Source organism: Bos javanicus, chromosome 12, assembly GCF_032452875.1.
Source record: "Bos javanicus breed banteng chromosome 12, ARS-OSU_banteng_1.0, whole genome shotgun sequence".
In the NCBI taxonomy this organism is placed as follows: domain Eukaryota; kingdom Metazoa; phylum Chordata; class Mammalia; order Artiodactyla; family Bovidae; genus Bos; species Bos javanicus.
This window is the reverse complement of record NC_083879.1, coordinates 38,564,296-38,574,232: the sequence shown is the minus strand read 5'-3', so window position 1 is coordinate 38,574,232 and position 9,937 is coordinate 38,564,296. Positions and strand designations below refer to the sequence as shown.

The 9,937-nt window shown below is 35.6% G+C and overlaps 1 pseudogene; it reads right to left on the bottom strand.

Annotated features, from left to right (window-relative positions):
* Nucleotides 1-6,612: 6,612 nt before the first annotated feature.
* On the bottom strand, nucleotides 6,613-9,211 carry LOC133258025 (heterogeneous nuclear ribonucleoprotein K-like; annotated as a pseudogene).
* Between the last annotated feature and the right edge of the window lie 726 nt (nucleotides 9,212-9,937).

Here is a 9,937-nt window from a genome sequence, read left to right as displayed (position 1 = left end):
TGCTTCTCTAAGCTCTGTGAATCTTTCTAGGAAATTTCTAGGAAATCAATTGAACCAAAGGAAGGGAGATCATTTGAACTTCCAATCTATAGCACAGGTAACACAGATGACAACATAGATTTGTGACTGGCATGTGAAGTGTGGAGGAGGAGAGCAGTTTTGTGGGACTGAGCCTTTACCTGTAAGACTGACACTGTCTTGGGATACATTGTATGAAAATTGAGTTGAATTATTGAACACTCAGGTGGTGATGGAAAATGGCTTGATGGTTTGACGGTTTGATGGGAACCTTTCCTTGCCCCACACATATTGGAATTAGTGACCAGAATCTTTATTTTGTTTAAAAGTAGTCTTTTTAAGACTCAATACTTAAAACAGACCACAGTTTCTTACATTGTGACCTCTATACTATGCTCTTTCCTACTTCCTTTCTTCATTTAAAGGAAGCTGCAATGATCCCTTGGTATAAAAAGAAATAAGGTTTAGATAGGAAGGCAACACCTTTAATGTTGAACCAAAGGAAGGAAGGAAGGAATGTTGAACCAAAACAACATCAATGCCTGAAGGCATTTGGCAGCTTTCCTTTGTTGGGGCAAAAATTCTAAAGGGAGATTTCTTCAAAATTTTCGGGCTATGGTCTCCATCTTCTGCTAAGATTGCTACTTCAGTCATTGGTTTTAACTGATTCAATATAGAAAGTAGGAAAAAAGTTTTTCTTCTTTCAGTCCTACAAGTTTGTGAATAGGTTGACTCTTATGGACAGTGATAGAAGAGGTGAATTCTCCTTTTCTGCTTTTAGGCTATCTAGCTCTAGATTGAGTTCATCTTACTCTTTAAACACATGAAAAATAGAAAGAATTTGAGTTTCTGACTAGTAGTATTGCTTCAGGACTACCTACTTAAGTGTACTGCTGAAATAGGCAACATACTCAAAGTTTCTGAAAAGGTCCTAACACTACACCTTTAGTTGACAAGTGGCATCCTTCTAAAAAAAGGAAAAAGGTAAAATTTTCCAAGTCTTTTATATCACACTAACAGTTTCTAAGTGTACAATATCTAAGCAATTTGCTGGTCACTCCTACTAAACCTATGATATGTGTAAATTCTTATAGAGACAACACAATTCAAGACCAAATTCATTAACAATTAGGCTTCAATTTGTCTTTGAATGATGTAACTCCCCTGTAATAGCATTAAACAAGATGAGTTTTATTTCTTTCTCATACAAATGTCTTGAGTTAGGTATTTTTTTTATTTGTTAAATGTTCTTGCTTTGTTGTGCTTGACATGCTTCACAGTGGTTATCTTATTTTTCAAAATGGTCTACTCAGATATAAAACACAAACACTCTTTCACAATTGCTGAAACTTGTATATATCACTTTTGTTCACATTCCCATTAAAATAAGTCAGTGTTATCACCACTTATAGCTGCAAGAGTGCCTAAGGAATGTAGTCTTGGTTTTAGCAGTTATGTTCACGGCTACATATTGATTTGTCATAGAATTTGAGAAAACATATTGAATAAAAATAACCTGACTCTGCCTATTGTTTTTGTGGAATGTCTAAATTTATCATTTGTTAGATACAGAGCCTTTGAAACGTTCCTTAACCTTTGCTAAACTCAATTTTACTGCTCACAAAATAATTAAGGTAATAATTCAAAATAATTTATTTTAATATAAGTAGTGTCAACTTAAAAAAAAAACCAATGTCCAAACCTTAAATTTGAGAGTTATGTTTTATTTGGTGGGAATTTTTAGGGCCTCAAGGCCAGGATACAGCATTTCAAGTAACCCTGAGAGAAGTGCTCTGAGGCAGTGGTGGGAGGAGTCAGCTTATATAGAAGTTTGCAACAAAGGGCAAGTAGACTGAACATCAGAAGATCACTGCTAATTAAGAAAAATCAGATATCTCAAGTTAAGGAATTTAGCTCTTTCTGTGTATGGGAAGACGCAAGAGTCTAGGCTCAGTGAAATTATTACTTTCATATGTATTTCAGCTAACTGAAGCCAGTATCCTGCATTTTTTCTACCCCCAAGCTTGACAGGAAGTGACTACAGACTGATGGCTACTAGATAGCAAATATTATTCTCCCTACTAGGCACTCTCTGGGCTCAGAAATTCACATTTGGAGGGCCAGGATCGCTGATGGCTGAGACATTCTTGTTTATTGGCATGGCAGGAAATATTCCATTTTTCAGTTTCTCCTCATGGTAAGGAAATTTGACCAGTGAGTGTTAGGGAGATATTTTCTGACTAATTTTTGTCCCATGGTGCTGGGGTGTTCATCCTAGATCAGCTTAAAGTTCTGCCACTCCAGGTGTTAATTTCTGCATTAGGCCTATTGATAGATAATAAAAGATTTTCTGGATCTTCTATCTTCTAACCTATTAGGATCCAGGAGATAGTTCCCTTGTTGTTCTTCTTGTACTTAGAATCACACCATTATAATTATTGATTTTATAGAGATCTGTATATCTGATTAACTACTTTATCTAGTCACCACTACATTTGTTGGAGGCCTGGATACATAGTGTAAGAGAAGATAATCTTATAAAAAAAAAAAAGAAGTAATGTAGTTAGTAACATTGACAAAGTCATATTGTAGTGGAGAGACAATGGCATACATAATTTGGAAACAAAGAGCAAATTAAAACAATTATTAGTATAACTAGTTGCAGTCTAGTTGCAGTAAACCATAAGTCCATAGAAGAGCCAGCTGGAGAAGCCAAATTTTGGCAGGATCAGGTAGAGAGGAAAAGATAACTGCTTTAATTTTGTTTACAGAGACATACTTTATCAACTTGCAGGTCAAAGCATAAGGGAGAAAAGGTTACTGGGAAACAGATTTAAGCTAGTATATTTTTCAAAGTCAAAGTTATTAATCATATTTATCAGTTCACTTAGTCCCATCTAATTGATTTCTGTTGATCTGAAGTAATCAGGTTTTTTATTAGTCATTTCTTATCCAGCTCAATGACATTACTTAAAGGCTCTCAGAAACTTACATTTGTTTAAATAGTTCTTGTAATTTTTAATGAGTCCTTTTGAAAACCTCCATTTTGTAAAAGCAGTGTAAAATTATGCTAGTTTATAAAGGACAAAATGTAAAGTAGGGTGGTTAAAAATGTGAGTACAATGCAATTAACAGGAAACTTGGATATTTCTGAAACATATAACATTTTAGGATAATCATTGCAATTATGACTGATAGCATTATATCAGGACATATCAGATGTTACGGATTTCATATAAATTTTGAATTTATCTTAATGACCTTTATTCATACATTGCAGCCTAAAGCTTACCTCCAGTCATTTGACAATGTTTCTAAATTAAAAATATAAAATAAACATAGTTTACCATTCTTTTCTGGGATGTCACAGAGATATTTCTTTGAAGTAGCCCAGAGTTAAAGCAGACTAAAAAAGCTTAGTAAAACTTTGATATTTTGGAAGTTAGTTAGAAGTATCAAAAATGTTTTAAAAGACAACAGGATCTTAGATCAATGAAAGAATACTTATTTAACCAGTTATTAAAATAAATAAATTTAAATTAAAAAAAAAAAAACAAGTATATAGCACTTAAGAGTACAAAAACTCACACAGTCTGTTATCAAAAAGGAGCACTTCTAACAGAGAGAAAACAAATTGTAATCCTGCAATAGTTCACTCAACAAAATCCATTTAATTCACTTTAATCTAAATTTAGTTAATCCTGACTATATATAAAGCTTTCTTCTCTTCAGGATTCTTTTCCACAATCTTTCATCACTTCCTGTATCTAGTCTGTCTCTCATTTTCCATCAAATAAGACTAACTAATTTCTTCTTTTTCTTCAATAAAATGTAGCTTCATTCCTCATACTTTCTTACCGAAAACACACATTCTACTTTGCCCTGTTTACTGAGATGCTATTATATTGTTTTTAATAGTTTTAAATTATATGTTTAAATTAGAATCCTCAACTCTTAAACCCTTAATTTTTTAGTAAAAACTAAGAATTAAGAAATTATGAACAATTTTCCACACTAGCATTCTATAGATTGGTGAGCATAAACACCAGTAATAATTTTTTTAAAACAATTGTCTTTTTTATAGAGAACATCTCAGGGTGACACCAAATATTTCCATTAATAGTCCTAAATACCTTTAATTTCTCTATTTAGTAATTGATATCTCCATGTCTTTTAGCTATTTAATAAACTTCCATCACTTACACTAACACAGGTTTAGAACTTTAAGTTACTAAATATATAGTGAGATCATTTTTAGTAGGCATTTCTAAGATATAATTATTTTAAAGAGTTTATCCTAAAGTTCTTATCTCATATATACTTTAAAATTTCATCATATTATTTTCCTTGTAACAGATATAATAAGTCTTATTTATTAAGCCTAAGTAAAATGAAGTATTATACTTAGTTTTTGATGACTTTTAATGACATGTCTTATATTCATTAGATCAACAAACATTAGTATCAGATATCAATTTAATATTGAATAGTTCTCAGTTCACATGAATTTGAAAGCTGTTTTGGCCAGTTTCTTTAAATGCAAGCACTTTTTATTAAAAATACATAGAGTTATTTATAAATCCAATTTTGATAATAACTTTTAAAAGTAGAGAAATCTCATATGTATAATTTGTACACAGACACAAACAGTCAAAGATAGGGATGGCTTCACTTAAAAGCTAGTTATGAGTCAGGTGTTAGGATGTAAACTTACTAGCTTACAAGTAGTTGGAGTGCATTAAAGTTGTTTGTTCAGATGACTAAAGCTTACTATCTGTGCTGAGGGGTAATTCCCAGAGATTTGAATTTTTAAACTGTCACTTTTCCCCTCTTTGTTTCAGGTCCTGTCTGACTGAGTTAAATAAGTCCTTGTAGCCTATATTTACATTTCTGGCTTTTAGAGATTTGCAAGAGAAAGTCAGTTGTTTTTAGTTTCCTAAAGAATGATTCTGTCAGCTAAAGATACTAGTATCAGTGACAAGATTCTAATGAAACAGAAATTTATTTTACTGGTATTATGTTTTAGAATTTTAGAGCTTAATTTGTCATGTTTTCAAAGGTTTGTATGAGGCACTCAGCAAACATCTTTCTAAGGTTACAAATTAAACCCAAAGTAAAATCACTATCTTTATCTTATTAGCCCTTGTATGTTAGTTTCTATTTTTTTTTTTTTACATAATTTAAGATTATTTTATTTCCTTATGAGAGGAACTTTTTAACAAATGTTACAGGTGTCAATCAACCCTTGTTCAAAATTGGGCACACATTAAATCTAGCATTATGGGAGTTTTATTCTGTAGTGAACTTTCAACTATTTATACAAATGCCAAGAGATACTACACAAAACATCCACAGGAATTTTTTCATCTTTTTTTTGAATTGTTCACAAACATTTCCTACATAACCCAACATACAACAGAGAAAGGTATATCTTTTTCTTTCAATTTGCATACAGTGGAAAAACAAGAATATATACATACATAGGTATATATTTTACAAAGTTTAGCTAAGAGACACAACCAATCTGATAGTTTAAATCTATAGGTGAGAAGTTATCTAATAAAAACAATCAGAATTTAGCATCAGTCACTTCCTTAACCAAGTATTATTCTGATTAATAAAACTTGCTATTAAGCTTCTGCTATAGGCTTATACTAGTATTCCATCAATTGTGTTGCTTCCCACTTTAGTTCTTCACAAACAGAAAATTGTTGCAAAGTAGGGGCAAGTATTTGCAAAAACAAACAAAAATCCCCAGCTTATTATAAGCATGACTGTGTGGTGGAATTTCCTCCCAAGCAATGGGCTTTCTAATTGTTAAGAATCACCAGAACTGAGTATGTCAAGATATTTTGCCTAAGTCCAAGAAGAGATGCCATTTATTTATATCCAACAGAGGACTGATAATTAAACTTAGTGTTACATTTGGGGGTAGGTTGGGGGGAATTCAGCCATTTGAAAAATGACCATCTTAAAAAAAATGACCACCAAAAATAGGTTCACTAAATTTATTTTAAAAGTCAGAAAATGTTTCTTACAAAAGAGCATTGCATTCTGCACACTGCTCTGAATAGAAGCCAGAGACATATGGACTACTGTTACTTTTCCTCCCTGTCCCACCACCCCAAACGTTACAGTGACCACAAAGCAAAATGTTCACAATAATTACATGGGCTGGGGTGGGGACCTCTTTAAACCACCAACAATGAACAAAAATTAAAATTCACTGCACTCTGCTGCTGTTTCAAAATTTCAAAGTTAGTTTTAGGACACCCTCCCCCACCCCCAACCCTGTTTGTAAGGAACTAAAACATTACATCTGGTGAATAGCAAAGGTTTTACTACATCTCAAATGCAGAATACCTATGAAGCAGAGGAATGTTGGCTTTTTAAACAGAAGCAGATCAAGCAAACAACAAAAAAAGATGCAGGACTCCTTCAGTTCTTCACTGCTGCTGCTGCTGCTGCTGCTGCTAAGTTGCTTCAGTCTGTCTGACTCTGTGTGACCCCATAGACGGCAGCCCACCAAGGCTCCTCTGTCCGTAGGATTCTCTAGGTAAGAGTACTGGAGTGGGTTGCCATTTCCCTCTCCATCAGTTCTTCACTAGTCTTAGAAAAACTTTCCAGAATACTGCTTCACACTGATTTGCAGCAAATACTGTACATTTTATATCTGGTCCTATGTTCCTGTAATGGTAATGATCTGATCTTTGGATCCTTCTAAAGGCTCCTCAATTATGATGGAAGCTTTTGACTCATGACTGATTTGTTTAATCCACTTACCACCTTTGCCCATAAGATCCAGCCAAATTTTTGGGAATAGTTGTGTTGTAATAATAGGTCCACCAAGATCACCGTATGAGGCATGACCCCCTGCATAGGAATAATCATATCCAGAGCCACCCTGTGGTTCAGAAGCCATCTGCCACTCTGAGAGGCTCCATGTGTCTATTGCAGAGTCCCAGGTTTCATCAGCACTGAAACCAATCATGCCATGGTAACGGTGTCCAGGTCTTCCTCTTCTATAATAGGATATTAAATCTCCTCCTCTAGGTGGTGGTGGTGGTGGAAGAGGAAAATTCCGAACTCTACTTCCACCCCGGCCAACTCGTCCAGGAGGGGGTGAAAGAGGTCCTTGACAAGGTCTCATATCATCATAATCTCTTCTGGAAGGAGGCATGGGACCCCCTACCCAGACCAGGTAGCATTCCGTCAAAGCCACCTCTTCCCTGAATGGGGATTCCCACAGGACGTCCACGGTGGTCATCAAACATCATTGTAAAACCACCATAATTATAGATTTCATCATAAAAATTGGGATCATGAGGTTGAGCGTGTCCTTTAGTGGGAGACTCAGATATAAGATCAAGGATGATCTTTATGAACTCTCCAAACCTATCAGGTTTTCCCCCAATAAGAACGACTGTGTCAGTAGATTGAGGACAACATTCCTGGAAAAGCTTGACTGTTGTCTGAATATTCTCTCAAAGTTCTTTGATTTTAGCACCTTTGACTCCAATAATTCCTCCTGCTGTGCTCTGATGAATCAATAGTCTCATATCACAGTCAAAGTCGCTTCCTTTATAGTGTTGGCAATGTAAGCATTCCACAACATCAGATTCAAGTGGGAGCTGGCTGGTTGTGGTGGGTGATGGCAACTGCAGGCCGTCTTCCAAGGTCGGGATGATTTTCTTCAGAAATTCTCCAATCATTTCAATATCAGCACTGATGCTCAATATGCTCTGGGAGTCACTGCTGTCTGGGACTGAAACACTGGCAATTGTAGTCTGTATGGAGAGCCTTAATATTCTTGCCTCCTTTTCCTATCACTGCCCCAGCATTCTTGCTTTGAGGCAGAATACATAATTCAACCATCTCATCAGTATTTCTAAATCTTTTAAAAGCTTGTTCCTCTTCCATATCTTCAGCAGGGCATTTACCAAATTTGACACTAGTTTTGGTAAAGGTTTCCTCTGTTCATTTTCCATTTTCTTGTATTCAGGGGACACACCAATCAGTTATTAAATATATCTTTCTAGGGAAGAACTGAAGTGTTCTGGGCAGGACCAACTGACACCCTAGTGCTGTAGTAGCCCTGCAAGGCTACCATCCCTGTGCTACAGTGCTTCCTCAGCCAGTCACAGAGAGACAGAGAACATAGTTTTTAGTTTTTATTTACTTTATATAGCCCAGATAACTCTATTGTTCAGTGTGTTCAGTTAATATTCTCTTCGTGGCAATCTATATGCCTTGTCTTATGATAGCACACTGGGGAATTATTCCCCAATGAAACATGTCTATCCTACAATATAATTAAACAAGAGATGCAATTATCTTATAGAAGTGCATTTAAATATACCAATTTTGTATACTTTCATCTAAATTCTATTGATTTTTATACCTTTAACTTTAGCTTTCTTTAGGATCTGATCAACATGTTTTTGGAGAAGGCAATGGCAACCCACTCCAGTACTCTTGCCTGGAAAATCCCATGGCCAGAGGAGCCTGGTAGGCTTCAGTCCATGGGGTCATGAAGAGTCAGACACAACTGAGTGACTTCCCTTTCACTTTTCACTTTCATGCATTGGAGAAGGAAATGGCAACCCACTCCAGTGTTCTTGCCTGGAGAATCCCAAGGATGGCAGAGCCTGGTGGGCTGCCATCTATGGGGTTGCACAGAGTTGGACACGACTGAAGTGACTTAGCAGTAGCAGCAACATGCTTTTTTCTTAGAGGAGGAGCTTTAGAAAATTTTTGATGTTGTTTCTGTTGCTGTTCCCTGTCCATTTTATCTACTTTTAAATAAAAAGCTCTGGGATCCCAAGAATGGCATTGAGCCAAGGAGGCCAGGCCCTTTGGCCTAACTGTTATACCAAATCATTGCTTGCCAGATATCTCAGTGTAAAATTTTCTAGCCCCTTTAAACATATATTTTAAAACTGGGGTAAATTGAAAGACTTGCTTGGCTTTTAACACAGGGTACCAGTAGCTGTTCCCTTTTGGCCTATTTAACCTGAAGTAGTGTAGTAATATCAAATTTTGTTTTAATCACATAAATGTCCATTTTATTTATTCCATTATAGATAGCCATCCAAAGATTTCTTTATTCATTTGAGATAACTCCTTTTAAGAAAGTTCTACCTTGTTGGAAATTATAGCCAGACTTACCTTGCAAGTTTTTTCCTGTTGACATTATAATTATTCTAATGCTCTTAACATTCAAAAAATGAAGATCATAGTGTCCAGTCCTATCACATCATAGCAAATAGATGGTGGAAATGTGGAAACAGTGTCAGATTTCATTTTCTCGGGCTCCAAAATCAATGTGGATGGTGACTGCAGTCACAAAATTAAAAGATGCTTGCTCCTTGTAAGAATAACTATGATAAACCTAGACAGTGTATTAAAAAAACAGAGACATCACTTTGTCAACAAAGGTCTATATAGTCAAAGCTGTTTTTTTCTAGTAGGCATGTATGGATGTGAGAGTTGAGCCATAAAGAAAGCTTATTGTCTAAGAATTGATGCTTTCAAAGAGAATCCCTTGGATAGCAAGGAGATCAAAGCAATCAATCCTAAAGGAAATCAGTTCTGAATATTCATTGGAAGTACTGATGCTGAAATTCCAGTACTTTGGGGACCTAATAGGAAGAGCTGACTGATTGTAAAAGACCCTGATGCTGGGAAAAATTGAGGGCAAGAGGAGAAGGAAGCAACAGAGGACAAGATGGTTGGGTGGCATCACTGACTCAGTAGACATGAGTTTGAGCAAACTCAGCGGGAAAGTGAAGGATAGGGAAGCCTGAAGTGCTGCAGTTCATGGGGTCACATACAGTTAGACCAGACTTAGCAACTGAGCAACAGTAAATGCTCTTATTGACATCTGTAAGACACATTGAGGGGCTTTGCAGGTGTCACT